This window comes from Chelonia mydas, chromosome 7 (assembly GCF_015237465.2).
Source record: "Chelonia mydas isolate rCheMyd1 chromosome 7, rCheMyd1.pri.v2, whole genome shotgun sequence".
Classification (NCBI taxonomy): Eukaryota; Metazoa; Chordata; order Testudines; family Cheloniidae; genus Chelonia; species Chelonia mydas.
The window spans coordinates 52,164,258-52,179,501 of NC_057853.1; the positions used below are offsets into that span (position 1 = coordinate 52,164,258).

General features: G+C 46.4%; 1 protein-coding gene across 1 annotated transcript in view; it reads left to right on the forward strand.

The window, feature by feature from the left end:
- The first annotated feature begins 9,255 nt into the window (after positions 1–9,255).
- The window catches only part of ANXA7 (annexin A7), a 59,311-nt gene continuing 53,322 nt past the window's right edge, over positions 9,256–15,244 (forward strand). The window contains exon 1 of the mRNA XM_007053226.4: positions 9,256–9,405. The gene's annotated coding sequence lies outside the window, so the exon portion shown is untranslated. The remainder of the gene's footprint in view (positions 9,406–15,244) is intronic.

Consider the following 15,244-nt stretch of genomic DNA (forward strand, 5'->3'; position numbering starts at 1 on the left):
GTGTGTGTGTGTGTGTTTTAATTGCAGGTGGGGAGGTGGTAATGAAACTCCAGCACTTTCTAGACACTCAAAGCTTCTACAGCAGAAATGTGCTGCAGTGTGCGTAATAGGGCCATGCAAATTCTGTCTCGAGAACTGATGCTGATTACTTTTCTGTACTCTGTTCTACTGTAGTTTTTAGTGGTGCTTGACACAGTTGGTTATTCTAATCAGAAGGTGCTCCCTGACTATTTGCTTAGTATATTGCTTATCAGATTTTTGCATGACTGCTGTGGAGTGGCCTTTTACTACATAGCTCAAAGCAACTGTAGTGCTGATGACTGCTCGTGTGGGATTAGAATCAAAAATTGAGGAAAAATTTGCAGACTGTGCTACTTCTAGATGTGTGTGTGCATAAGCAAAGTAAAAATAGAGGCTCATATTAATACTTGCCTATCTATATGGCTGTACTTCAAATGGTGAGACCAATTATAAAATCAGGCAAATAGCTTCAATGACATGTCACGTTCTTAGCTGCCATCTAACTTGCTTAACAGAGGTGCCTAATCCGCTGGCACTATTAAGACAAGCATTATTTCTATTAAAAGTTTTACAAATTATAAAATGTTTCTCACATATTGAGCATAAGCTAATATAGGTTTGAATAAAAAAAAATATTTTCCTCAAATTCTGAAGTGAGAGTTTTACCAACTAAATTTGTATTTGGTATCTATCAAAAACTGCAGCTAAATGTCACAGTTCAAATTCTAGCAATATATCTGAGCAGGCCATCTTATTCCTGTCAACATCCTGTCAATACATTGTATTCATCAACACTGAACTTTAATCTGCCATTGTGGTGATAGGTGTCTTCAGAGTTTCACACTCTCTCTCTTCTTTCCCCGCCCCTCCTCTCCTGCCCCCCCCCCCCCCCCCCGCCCGTATTGATTCATGTAAAGATGGGGGCAGTCCCTGTGTGCCCCATTGCAGCCCAGTATGGCACTGCAGGTGTGCTCCACCTTAATTTCCCCAAGTGAACCATAAATTCACTTTAGCTGACCAGGGCAAGGAGACACCAGTGCATATTAGCCAAATAGCATGTCCCCCTTTTAATAAAATTTCAGGGCAGGAAACATTACAACAAAATAGTTTATCAGGACCTGGTACAGAGTTCCTAAACAATGTCCAAAAACCCATGTCTGAGAGACAGGTTTGGCTTGTCTCCTGATGCTTGAGAGAGAGAACTCCACCTCTGCAGCCTGCCTGGCTTCTACTCCATTATCTTGCTCCATGGGCCCTGGCCTGTTTCTGTTTACAGGGCTCAGCCCCTAGGTGGGACTGAACTTCCTTGATTATTCCCAGGCTGTAGGCTCTGGCCTGTGCCTTAGAGGCCTAGTACAGTTTTCCCCATACACTTCTTTCACAATTCCCCTAAATCCTGTCTGATCTTGCTACCTTTATTTCTTTTTTTCAATCATTAACACATTAAACACTAGTCCCAGTAGGGCTCTTTTGGAAACCCTGTTGATTAATCTTAGTCTGATCAAATTCTTCAGTTTCTAATAGGGCTGTCAAGTGATTTAAAAAAAAATCATGATTAATTGTGCAATTGAAAAGATTAATTGCTTATTTAAACAATAATAAATACTATTTAAATATTTTGGATGTTTTCTACATATATTGATTTCAATTACATCACAGTGTAACAGTGTTGTACAGTGCTTACTTTATATTTTTAATTACAAATATTTGCACTGTAATAAAGAAATAGTATTTCAATTCACCTAATACAAGTACTGTAGTGCAATCTCTTTATCATGAAAGTTGAACTTACAAATGTAGAATTATGTACAAAAAAACTACTCAAAAGTAAAACTTTAGAGCCTACAAGTCCACTAAGTCCTACTTCTTGTTCAACCAATCGCTAAAACAAACAAGTTTGTTTACATTTGCAGGAGATAATGCTGCCTGCTTCTTGTTTACAATGTCACCTGAAAGTGAGAACAGGCATTTGCATGGCACTTTTGTAGCTGGCATTCCAAGGTATCTATGTGCCAGATATGCCAAACGTTTGAATGCCTCTTGTGCTTTGGCCACCACTCCAGAGGAGTTACATAACAAAAAAATTCTACATTGTAAATTGCACCTTCACAATAAAGAGATTGCACAACAGTACTTGCATGAGGTGAATTGAAAAATACTTTTTATCATTTTTACAGTGAAAATATTTGTAATAAAGAATGATGCAAAGTAAACACTGTATACTTTGTATTCTGTGTTGTAATTGAAGTCAATATATTTGAAAATGTAGAAAAACATCCAAAAATATTTAATAAATTTAAATTGGTATTCTATTATTAACAATTAAAACTGTGATTGTGATTAACATTTTAAATCATGATTAATCTTTTTAATTAATCGTGTGAGTCAACTGCAATTAATTGATAGCCCTAGTTTCTAAACATTTGCCATTGAGATTGCTTGTCACCTCTGAAAATCAGGTCAATAATGACCTTTTTAAAGGAAGGGAAGAGTGCTATGTTGCTGGATTTTTTGTTTGTTTAAAGCAAAGTAGCCTCATGTCTGGCTTTCTTCTGCTCCTTGCAGCTAGCTCCTGTGCAGAGCAGTCATGTTGCAGCTATAAAGCAGGGGCCATGTGGAATAACTTTGACCTACAAATGTGCAATGGGCCACATGCACAAGCCACATATCTCAATGAGCTGTCTGAAAAAACTAGTGTGCTTGTGATTAGACAATCATTGTTAGTGCTGAACATTGTGTGTGTGAAAACAAACTTGACAACTGAAAAAAAAACAATAAAAATATGAACAGTTGTATTTAATGTAAACTTGAGCTGTGTCTTGACATGCTTGTGGCTAAATAGCACAGCAGAACCAGACCTGTTCCATGTATTGTGTTCAAAGAAAGGGTGAGGCTTTAATTTTTAGTGTGGCTCCACCCAGCAGAGCCAGAGAAATAATGGATGCAATCCACCTACAAATCCTCTAGCTGAAGTTTGTTGTTCACTGGTGTTGTGGGAGGATTCCTAAGAACATGACTCAGTGGGTAGTGGCTCTCACTCTGCCGCTAACAAACACACTGTGTCCTTTCTACTTATCAGCTGAACTGAACTGGCTTCTTCTTACACACATGGATGGTTAACTTGATTTTAGCTAAGCTTGACTACCTGCATTTTAATTACTGTGGTCAGAAGGTGGTGCAGCAAGGCGTTTTTTATAGTAGATATTTTAGACTTAGTTCAGTGATACATGCTGCTGGCTTTTTGTACTTTGATCTGATGGTGCAAAGATGACCAGAATTGTTGCTGTTACAAAGTGGGGGAGAGTGGTTGACAGTAGTTGTACACTGAAACTTAACATGTTAAAACCAAGCACGATTGCTGCCTCATCACTTACATTTTGTATTACACTTTGGGAAGACACTTTATATTACACAAGGGAAGACAATGAGGTGTAGGAGCTAGTGCACAGGACTGGCAGTCAGGAGTCCTAGCATCTATTCTTAGCTTTGCTATTGACTTGCTGGGTGGCCCTCATGTAAGCTCTGTGCTTTTGGTTTTCCCCCCTCTGATAAATTGGGATAATCACCTTTTGTAAAGTACTTTCAGAACTTCAGGTGAAGAGCACTACAAAAAGCACAAGTTATTTAGGTCCATATATATACAGCCCTCAATCCTGTTACAACTCCTGTTGACATCAGGGGAAATTACACTACTCAAGGGGGTGGGGGGAGGGAGGGAGAGAGAGTGATATGCTATTGAAACAATGTAATTTTGCTTTCAGTGTGCTGTTGATGATAGTAATGTTGGGAGAAGGGTTCTCTCTCAGAAGCAGAGTAGCAGCCGTGTTAGTCTGTATTCGCAAAAAGAAAAGGAGTACTTGTGGCACCTTAGAGACTAAAAGATTTATTTGAGCACAAGCTTTCGTGAGCTACAGCTCACTTAGCTGTAGCTCACGAAAGTTTGTGCTCAAATAAATTTGTTAGTCTCTAAGGTGCTACAAGTACTCCTTTTCTTCTCTCAGAAGCAGGAAGTCAAAAAGATACGGTGAGTATAATTAGACCCTCCAATGAAGGTAAACTTGTTCTACGGTCTTGTTAGCATCTGCCAGATCTTCAGTTTTCTTTATACAATATGTACCCATGGCACTTTCCATCTTGCTCTGGCTATTGTTTTCTACAAAGCACCCTCTGTTTGCTATGTAAAGTCATCTCGGTGGAATTCCTATCCAGTCCAGTATCCTGTCTCCGATGGTGTCCAGTTCCATGTGATCCAGAGGAAGGTGTAAGAACCCTGCCGTGGGATTGTTTGCCTCTCTTTCATTGTCTTCTCCTAATCTCTAATAACTAGAGACTGACTTGAAGCCCGGGAGCATGAGGCTTAATATCCTTTCCAGATTTTTGTTAGCATTAACTACTATAATTCATGGAAGTATTATGACCTGTGTTTATGCAGGAGGACAGACTGGATCACAATGATTCCTTCTTAAAATCCATAATTCTAGATAGTTATCCATATAGGAGTCAATTCTTTTTTTGAATCTGCACTCAAAGACATCCTGTGATGATGTGCAGGTAGTCCAGTTACGTGGTGTGGAAAAAATATTTCCTTTTTATCCTTTTTACATGTCTGTAAAGCGCCAGGTCTCTGTCTTGTGTAGTTTACAGTCTACATAGACAACAAATAGATGAAGGATGGAATGCAACAAAACAACAAAGTGATCTGTTAAGTTTGAGGTAGCATTAGTTTATTTTTGGGTAGAAACTTTTAAAGATGTTTGTTTCCTGCATACTACTTTAGGAGCAGGATTTGGAGTTGATAATCCTCTTGGAAGAAGTGAGTTTGAAGGCTGTGGAAGTAGGTACAGACCTATTCAAGGAGGGGTTTCCAGGTGTATGGACTCACAGGAAGGAGGCACAGAGGCAAACCTGATACATATGTACAAGCCATTCCTAAGCCTGTGCAGGTGGGAGAAGAGATGGCCACCGCTACCACCAGGAAAGGCTTGAATTAGTGTTTTGATTCTTTACCTGCTGCCAGAAACTTGCTCTGATAATTTACCATGCACGTGAAAATAGGTAGAAGCCAGACTTTTTGCTGCCTGTACTAAGTACTGCTAAGAGAGAAATAGCTTAGTGGCTGTGGCTGCATTTGGCTTCCCACTCAGATGGACTGTAGTGTGTTTGTTTTTCTCAACAGGTGACTTAAATGTATTTACATGGCTGCCAAACAGCTAGGTTGTTTGTATTCCTCTCTATTTAATTATTCCTCTTTATTTAATGTAACAGAGTAGCTAGTATGTTATCAAGGGTGGATCCCTACTAGACTAAACTTTGCTAGTTACTGTCCTTTAACTATGTATAATCAGTTGCAAGATAAATGGGGTAGAGTAAAAATATAGTAATCAAACTGTTCCTAGCATGACTTTAAAAGTGAAGGTAATTAGCATTGGAAAAATGTCCTGAGGACTGTGGTAGATTCTCTATTACTGAAAGAAAAGGAGTACTAGTGGCACTTTAGAGACTAACCAATTTATTTGAGCATAAGCTTTCATGAGCTACAGCTCATTTCATCGGATGCATTCAGTGGAAAATACAGTGAGGAGATTTATATACACACAAAACATGAAAAAATGGGTGTTATCATACACACTGTAAGGAGAGTGATCTCTTAAGATGAGCTATTACCAGCAGGGGGGCGGAAAAAACCTTTTGTACTTATAATCAAGGTGGGCCATTTCCAGGAGTTAACAAGAACGTCTGAGGAACGGCGGGGGGGTTGGGAAGGGGAGGAGGAATAAACAAGGGGAAATAGTTTCACTTAGTATAATGACTCAACCACTCCCAGTCTCTATTCAAGCCTAAGTTAATTGTATCCAGTTTGCAAATTAATTCCAATTCAGCAGTCTCTCGTTGGAGTCTGTTTTTGAAGTCTTTTTGTTGTAATATAGAGACCTTTAGGTCAGAAATCAAGTGACCAGAGAGATTGAAGTGTTCTCCGACTGGTTTAATGAATGTTATAATTCTTGACATCTGATTTGTGTCCATTTATTCTTTTACGTAGAGACTGTCCAGTTTGACCAACGTACATGGCAGAGGGGCATTGCTGGCACATATCACATTGGTAGATGTGCAGGTGAACGAGCCTCTGTTAGTGTGGCTGATGTGATTAGGCCCTATGATGGTGTCCCCTGAATAGATACGTGGAGACAGCTGGCAATGGGCTTTGTTGCAAGGATAGGTTCCTGGGTTAGTGGTTCTGTTGTGTGGTTGCTGGTATTTGCTTCAGGTTGGGGGGCTGTCTGTAGGCAAGGACTGGCCAGTCTCCCAAGATTTGTGAGACTGATGGGTCGTCCTTCAGGATAGGTTGTAGATCCTTGATAATCGTTGGAGAGGTTTTAGTTGGGGGCTGAAGGTGGCGGCTAGTGGCGTTCTGTTATTTTCTTCGTTGGGCCTGTCCTGTAGCAGGTGACTTCTGGGTACTCTTCTGGCTCTGTCAATCTGTTTCTTCACTTCAGCAGGTGGGTACTGTAGTTGTAAGAATGCTTGATAGAGATCTTGTAGGTGTTTGTCTCTGTCTGAGGGGTTGGAGCAAATGCAGTTGTATCGTAGAGCTAGGCTGTAGACGATGGATCGTGTGGTGTGGTCTGGGTGAAAGCTGGAGGCATGTAGGTAGGAATAGCGGTCAGTAGGTTTCCAGTATAGGGTGGTGTTTGTGTGACCATTGCTTATTAACACCATAGTGTCCAGGAAGTGGATCTCGTGTGTGGACTGGTCCAGGCTGAGGTTGATGGTGGGATGGAAATTGTTGAAATCATGGTGGAATTCCTCAAGGGCTTCTTTTCCATGGGTCCAGATGATGAAGATGTCATCAATGTAGTGCAAGTAGAGTAGGGGCATTAGGGGACGAGAGCTGAGGAAGCGTTGTTCTAAGTCAGCCATAAAAATGTTGGCATACTGTGGGGCCATGCGGATACCCATAGCAGTGCTGCTGATTTGAAGGTATACATTGTCCCCAAATGTGAAATAGTTATGGGTGAGGACAAAGTCACAAAGTTCAGCCACCAGGTTTGCCGTGACATTATCGGGGATAGTGTTCCTGACGGCTTGTAGTCCATCTTTGTGTGGAATGTTGGTGTAGAGGGCTTCTACATCCATAGTGGCCAGGATGGTGTTTTCAGGAAGATTACCGATGGATTGTAGTTTCCTCAGGAAGTCAGTGGTGTCTCGAAGATAGCTGGGAGTGCTGGTAGCATAGGGCCTGAGGAAGGAGTCTACATAGCCAGACAATCCTGCTGTCAGGGTGCCAATGCCTGAGATGATGGGGCGTCCAGGATTTCCAGGTTTATGGATCCTGGGTAGCAGATAGAATGCCCCAGCTGGGGGTTCCAGGGGTGTGTCTGTGCAGATTTGTCCTTATGCTTTTTCAGGGAGTTTCTTGAGCAAATGCTGTAGTTTCTTTTGGTAACCCTCAGTGGGATCAGAGGGAATGGCTTGTAGAATGTGGTGTTGGAGAGCTGCCGAGCAGCCTCTTGTTCATATTCTGACCTATTCATGATGACAACAGCACCTCCTTTGCCAGCCTTTTTGATTATGATGTCAGAGTTGTTTCTGAAGCTGTGGATGGCATTGTGTTCTGCATGGCTGAGGTTATGGGGGAAAGTGATGCTGCTTTTCCACAATTTCAGCCCGTGCATGTCGGTGGAAGCACTCTATGTAGAAGTCCAAAGTCTGTTGTTTCGACCTTCAGGAGGAGTCCACCTAGAATCCTTCTTTTTGTAGTGTTGGTAGGAAGGTCTCTGTGGATTAGTATGTTGTTCAGAGGTGTGTTGGAAATATTCCCTGAGTCGGAGATGTCAAAAATAGGATTCTAGGTCACCACGGAACTGTATCATGTTCGTGGGGGTGGAGGCGCAGAAGGAGAGGCCCGAGATAGGACAGATTCTTCTGCTGGGCTAAAAGTATAGTTGGATAGATTGACAATATTGCTGGGTGGGTTAAGGGAACCATTGCTGTGGCCTCTTGTGGCATGTATCTATCACTGGTAATTCTTAAAATCAAGATTGGATTTTTGTTTCAAGATATGCTGTAGTTCAAAAGGAATTATTTTGTGTAAGGTTTCTGGCCTGTGTTACACAGGAGGTCAAACCAAATGATCACAGTGGTCTCTTGTGGCCTTGAAATCTATGCTTCAGGTTCAGTAAACCCTCCAAAAGAAGGATTAAAAATAGAAGTAAAAAAACCACTATGTACACTTTGTACAGAAGGCAAGCACTTGTAGATTATGAAAAATAGCTCATCAATAACTGATAGTAGGAATGTTTTCTCTTTGATTACTAACCTGAATAAATTTTATGTTTAACCGCATCGTGGGCCAGACAAGATTTTGATTTGGCTATACCGATATTAATTTGGAGTAACTCTCTTAGCTTCAGTGGACTTTCCCTTGATTTAGGCTGATGTAACTAAACGTCACAAGCTGGGTTGGTTCAGCTACACTACTTATTGGGACATGATCACCCTCTAAAGCAGGGCTGCTCAGTGCCCTACGCTTTGGAATAAACTTCAATCGACATTCTTGTAAGACGAGACTCCGCCTTTCTTTTCCGTAGGCAGTCCTAGTTCTCCCCCCTGTGAGCTGGGGCACACTCTGCTCGCTGAGCTGCTAACGAAACCTCAGATAAATCTGTTAGTCTCTAAGGTGCCCCAAGTACTCCTGTTCTTTTAAAGAAACCTAGTCAACTCAGCTAACTAATCCCCTCAGAAGTGCCTCTGCAGCTGAGACTCCAAGCTAACGCCGCGCTCCCTGTTCCCTGTGCGCTAACTAGCGTGTATCCGGCTCACACCGGCGCTGCTTTGGGGGCGGTTCTCTCGGTCTGTATTTCCTAGGGGAAGGATGTCACATGCTACAACCCCCATACACATGGCCGTGCCAGGCCGAGAGTAGCTCCCATGTCCCAAAGGCGGGTAGAGGTGCCCACCTCTTCTTTCTCTCGTTGACAAGCTCCCTACCTGCCCTGGAAGGGATTAGCCAGAGCTGGGAGGCCTCTCCTGCCGGGTACCAGCTGCACTAGCACCCCGGGCAGGACCCCATGCTGCCATGCAGGGGGTCTCTGGGGCCGCAGCGGCTCGGCCCGAGGGACCTGGGGGCGCGGCGGGACGAACCCCGTTAAACCCCGTCACCCTGTTTCGCGGCTCTACCCATGTCAACAGCCAGAACCAGACCCCCGCCGCGGCAGGGCTGACCGGATTCCCCGCAGAGAGCGGCCCGCCTCCTCCTGCTCCTCCTCCAGCGGCGCGGCCAGGAGCTTGCGCTGCCCTCGGGGCGGGTCCCGGGGAAGGGGCGGAGGCGGCCCAGCCCTACAGGCTCCATTTTGCGGGCGCGGTGGCGGCGAGTTGACGGCTCAGGTGAGTAGGGGCGCGGGGGCGGCACCGGCCCGGCGCCTCCCTCCCCGGCAGCGCTTCGGGGCTTTGCGTTCCCCGGGCAGGGACGCCACAGCGGCTCCCCGGCGTGGGCAGCCCCCGGCATGTAACCCCCGTGGCCCAGGCCGCTCCGGGGAGCCCCCCTGAAACGCGAGGGGTTTGGCGCCAGGCCAGCCCGGCGGGGCCTGGGACGTTGTAGGGTCGCCAGCCCGGGCCCCTTTCCCTTTCCACCCGGAGGCGGGGCGGGCAGCTCGGTCCCGCCCGCCTCCTGCCTGCCCTCCGCGGGGGAGAGGGTCCCTGGCCCGCCTGCCCTGAACCGGGCAGGCCAGTGTGCAGCCCCGCACAGCCTAGGAGGGCGGCCCTGGGCTCCCCAGGCGGCTAGAGTGACGCCCGGGCTCAGGCTGGAGTCCCTAATTAATTTTCAAAATAATTTTAAGGGATGTTTATTTTTAAGCTTTCTATAAACATTTAAAAAGGAGCAGACAGTAATTATTGACCGTAGGTGTTGATTTCCAAAAGTGAAAGCTCTATAACTGTTAAGTCACAATTTGTCAACATTTGGGGGGGGAGGGATAGCTCAGTGGTTTGAGCATTGGCCTGGTAAACCCAGGGTTGTGAGTTCAATCTGTGCCAAAAATCTGGGGGGAAAATTGGGGATTGGTCCTGCTTTGAGTAGGGGGTTGGACTAGATGACATCCTGAGGTCCCTTCCAACCCTAATCTTCTATGATAACATCAGATGTGAAAATATATAAAGTAAATATCCTTAAATCAATATCTAAAGCAGCATTTTTCTTATGTTGCCTATTTGTAAAATGATTATTGATGGAAATTGTTTCGTTTGGCTTGCATGCATACAGTGAAATCCACATTTATTGATATTTACCAATAAAAATGTAATCCTTCCAAGCCTAGCTATACCAGTTACACCCCTGCTGTGGATGCAGTTGCATTGGTATAGTTTATTTCCCTTCCCATAGCACCTTTAGGGCATGGCTACACTTGCAGATGTAGAGCGCTGTGAGTTAAACTTCGTACAGCGCAGTAGGGAAAGCGCTGCAGTCTGTCCACACTGACAGCTGCAAGCGCACTGCCATGGCCACATTTGCAGCACTTGCAGTGGCATTGGGAGAGGTGCATTGTGGGAAGCTATCCCACAGAGAGCCTCTTCCCATTCTGGTGCTGTGGCTTGTGGGAAGGGGGTGGAGGGGTGCGGGGCATTCTAGGTCCTGTCCCAACGCCCGATGATGCATCGGTTTGCACCCCAGCATTTCCTTTGCTTCCATCCACATTTGGTGCCATCTTTCAACGGTTTTTGTACTGCGCACTCTGTCTTCCCTTTTGGTTGGCGGCAATGGAGCCTGAACTGCTGAGGAATATGCTGACGAGTCTCACCAGCACATCACGTTTGGCAGTCGAGTTATTCCTTAAGATCCAAAGTGACAATGAAGACTCCGATGATATTGACTCAAGTAATGCAAACGACATGAGTTTGCTTGTAGCATTCACGGACATGCACACCACCATGGAACACCGCTTTTGGGCTCGGGAAACAAGCACTGAGTGGTGGGATCACATCGTCATGCAAATCTGGGATGATGAGCAGTGGCTGCAGAACTTTCAGATGAGAAAAGCCACATTCGTGGGACTGTGTGAGGAGCTCACCCCCACTCTGTGGCGCAAGGACACGAGATTGAGAGCTGCCCTGACGGTGGAGAAGCGGGTGGCTATTGCAGTCTGGAAGCGGGCAACTCCAGACAGCGACCGATTGGTCGCTAACCAGTTTGGAGTGGGGAAGTCGACTGTTGGAATCGTGTTGATGCAAGTTTGCAGGGCCATTAATCGCATCCTGCTCAGAAGAACCGTGACTCTGGGTAACGTGCATGACATTGTGGCTGGCTTTGCACAAATGGGTTTCCCTAACTGCGGAGGGGCGATAGATGGCACGCATATTCCAATTCTGGCACCAGCCCACCTAGCTTCCAAGTACGTTAATCGGAAGGACTATTTCTCTATGGTTCTCCAGGTGCTTGTGGATCACCGTGGGCGTTTCATTGACATTAACACAGGCTGGTCCAGAAAGGTGCATGACACACGCATCTTTCGGAACACTGGCCTGTTCAGGAAGCTGCAAGCCGGGACTTTTTTCCCAGATCAGAAGATCACCGTAGGGGAAGTCGAAATGCCCATTGTGATCCTTGGAGACCCCGCTTACCCTTTGATGCCGTGGCTCATGAAATCCTACACAGGGAGCCTTGACAGCAGCAAGGAGCGGTTCAACGACAGGCTGAGCAGGTGCAGAATGACTGTGGAGTTTGCTTTTGGCCATTTAAAGGGTCACTGGTGCTCTCTGTATGGGAAGCTGGACTTGGCCAATAACAGCATCCCCGTGGTTATATCCGCGTGCTGTACCCTCCATAACATTTGTGAGGGGAAGGGTGAAAGCTTCACTCAAGCATGGGCCTCGGAGGTTCAACACCTGGAGGCTGAATTTGAACAGCCAGAGAGCAGGGCTATTCGAGGGGCCCAGCGTGGGGCTACAAGGATTAGGGATGCCTTGAGGGAGCAATTTGAGGCTGAAAGCCAACAGTAATGTCTGGTGGGGTGCCCTGCCCGGGAGTGAAGTGCGGTAGGAATCTGTGTTTGCTACGTATGATACATCTTGCAGTGCCTGTTGCTTTCCTGGGCTAAGGTTTCTTTTATGTTATGCAATAATAAAGAATGTTTTCAAAGCCAAAAAATCAATTTATTGAAAAGAAACACAACACAACTGCTTGGGAAACACAAAGGGCAAGGGAGTGGGGTGGGGAATGGTACAATCACAGATTTGTGTATGTCCCATCTGGAGTGCTGTGCAATGCGTGCTGCACTTCAGGATGGCTATACTGCATGGTGATGGGGGTTGAGTGCAGTGGGTAAGGGTCGTAGTTTTCGGGTCTGGGTGGTGAAGCTACAAGTGTTGGAGGCAGCAGGTGGCAGTAAGAACTCGGATGTTGGGGAAAGTGGTTTGGAGGTAACATGGTGGCACAAGGGAAAGAGTTTTGGGACAAGGGCTGGCGGGGCGGGGGGGTGCAGTAGTGCTCCGCCTGCATGGCTACGAGCGCCTGGATCGAGTCCACTTGGCGCTCCATGATGCTTATCAGCCACTCTGTGCTTTGGTGCCGGCGATCCGTATTCTGCTGGCGGACCCTCTTTTCACTCTCCTGCCACTCCTGCACTTTTTTATTTTCATTAGTTGAATGCTGCATGACTTCATGCAGCATGTCCTCTTTGCTTCTACGTGGCCTCTTCCTGATTCTTTGCAGCCTCTTGGCCGTTGATAACATGGACGGCTGAGATCTCAAGGTTGCAACTGTAAAGGCAAAATGCAACACTTAACAGAGGCAGCATTGTTCACACCAGACAGAGCAATGATTGCCCCATACTCTAGGGAAAGCACAGTCTACACAATAGCATAATTTGCCTGTCCCAAAGCGAGCGCACACAACCCACAGGAGCCCCAAAATGGTGAGTAAGCACAGGGTGAAGCGTGACTGATGGTTTCACGGCTGTACTGTCCTCTGGGTTTCTGTGCCTTGGGGAGAGTCAACAGCAGCAGGGGACCGCTACAGTGAACATCGTACCCAGATTTTCCACAGGATTTTGACCTGGTAGATATCTCGCTGCAGAGGGTGACCTGGGAAGCAAGGGAGGGTCTTCTACCGCAATGCGGCTTCCACCTTGGCTCACGTGCAGCTTGCCTGTGTGCAACAATGGTCCCCCCGCCTCTCATGGCACAGTGGCGTGGACAAGTTAGCCTTACTGGGACGAGGACAATAGTGGCTCTCCCGAAAAACCTGCGCAAGCACATTGCCCAAGTTTTAAGAGATCACTGAGGCTGATTACCGCGATGAGAGAGAGCACATCAACGCTCTATTCCGCATCTAGGCATGCATGCAGCCCTAACCCTCCTCACGCCAAGAGCCCGCACTGAATAACTTCCTTCCCAAAATAAAAGCCGCTTACCAGGAACCTCCTCTGGTGTTTGTTCTTCCCCAAGCACCGGCCACCGCGAATGGCTACCTTCGTCCTGGCTTGCATAAGCTCCTGGCTGCATGCACCTAGGCTGCATGCACCTAGGGATTCTGGGGTGTCTTCCTCTGCCGGAGCACCCACACTTCCGCTTTGCTGGCTCCTCCTCCTCCTCCTGCCTTGTTGCATTGGCCTCTGAGATGTCCATGGTGGTACTCGGTATGGAGGTGGCGTTGCCCCCAAGTATCGCGTCCAGCTCTTCGTAAAAATGGCAGATCGCGGGGGCAGCACCGGAGCAGCTGTTTGCCTCTCTGGTTTTGTGGTAGGCGTTCCGCAGCTCCTTCACTGCAGTGCGCCCCGGTCATGACCCCTTTCCAGCATGGCCCTTGATACCTGCCCGAAGATGTTGAAATTCCTGTGACTGGAGTGCAGCTGGGACTGGACAGCTTCCTCCCCCCAAACACTGATGAGGTCCAGCACTTCGCCATTGCTCCATACTGGGAATCGCCTGGCGCATGGAGGCATCGTCACCTGGAAAGATTCACTGAGAGCACTCCACGCCTGGCTGAGCAAACAGGAAGGGGATTTTCAAAATTCCCAGAGAATTTAAAGGGAGGGTCTTACTGTTGGTCACCTGGGGGCAGGGCAGTAGAGTTCAAAGTGATGACCAGAGTGGCTAGAACAGGCATTGTGGGATACTTCTAGAGGCCGATCAGAGTGCAATAATAGACCAGGGCGTCCACACTGGCGCCGCAGCGCTCCAGCGGGGACACGGCAAGTGTTATTCCACTCACCGAGGTGGAGTACCAGGAGTGCTCTAGCCGTGGACTCAGAGAGTTCTACGTGCCTTGCCAGTGTGAACGGGTAGTGAGCTAGGGTGCCTGGGGCTCCTTTATTGTGCTGTAACTCACAAGTGCAGCCAGGCCCTTATACTGATACACTTTAGTCCACACTAGGAGCTTGTACCACTTGTATGCCAATATAGTTAAAGTGGTACAACTTTCTAATGGAGACAAAGTCTTGTTTGAGTATGTCTACAGTGCAACTGCATCTGCAGCTGACCCATGCCAGCTGTCTCTGGCTGCGGCGGGGCTGTTTAATTGCAGTGTAGACATTTGGCTGGGTATGGGGGACAGGCTCTAGGACCCTGCGAGGTGGGACAACAACCTGAAGGAAACAAGGAAGCAACCTGAGCCCCACACAAATTGGAGTCAAGTGGCATGGCCCACCATCATGCCATGGTTGCCTAATTGCAATGTAGACACAGTATTTGGGGCCCCTGTATGTGAAAGGCTGGTTCTCATTTTCCTCAGCTTCTCCTATCCTTTTTCTAGTACCCATCTAGAAAATGAGGGCTCTCCATTTTGTTTAAAAATACTGAAAAGTGTAACTAAAATGTGGGAAGGACAATACAATGAGGTGATTACAGGTGCTCTCTACCCTTGAGCCACATGCACTCCATTTACTGGCTGTCCTTGTAGTGACCCTTGGAGAGGGATGAGAAATCAGAAATGTGTAAATGCTTTTCCCTTTCCTGAAATTAGTTTTGTAGAAGCCAAAGGAGACTGTTTCTTCTTGCCTTATTCTGTAAACTGCTGTTCACACTTGATTTTAATTTCTGCTTCTGTCCACACAGCTCTTCTTGGAATTGTCTATCTCCTAGCATAATTATGAACTGAAATGATTTGTTGATGCTCTTATATGTACCTCTTAATCCTTTCTGTGCTTTCCTGTGGCCAGATGAAGACTGTGGGAGTCTTTAAATCTTTAAATCTCACAAATCTTGGGAGACAGGCCAGTCCTTGCCTACAGAC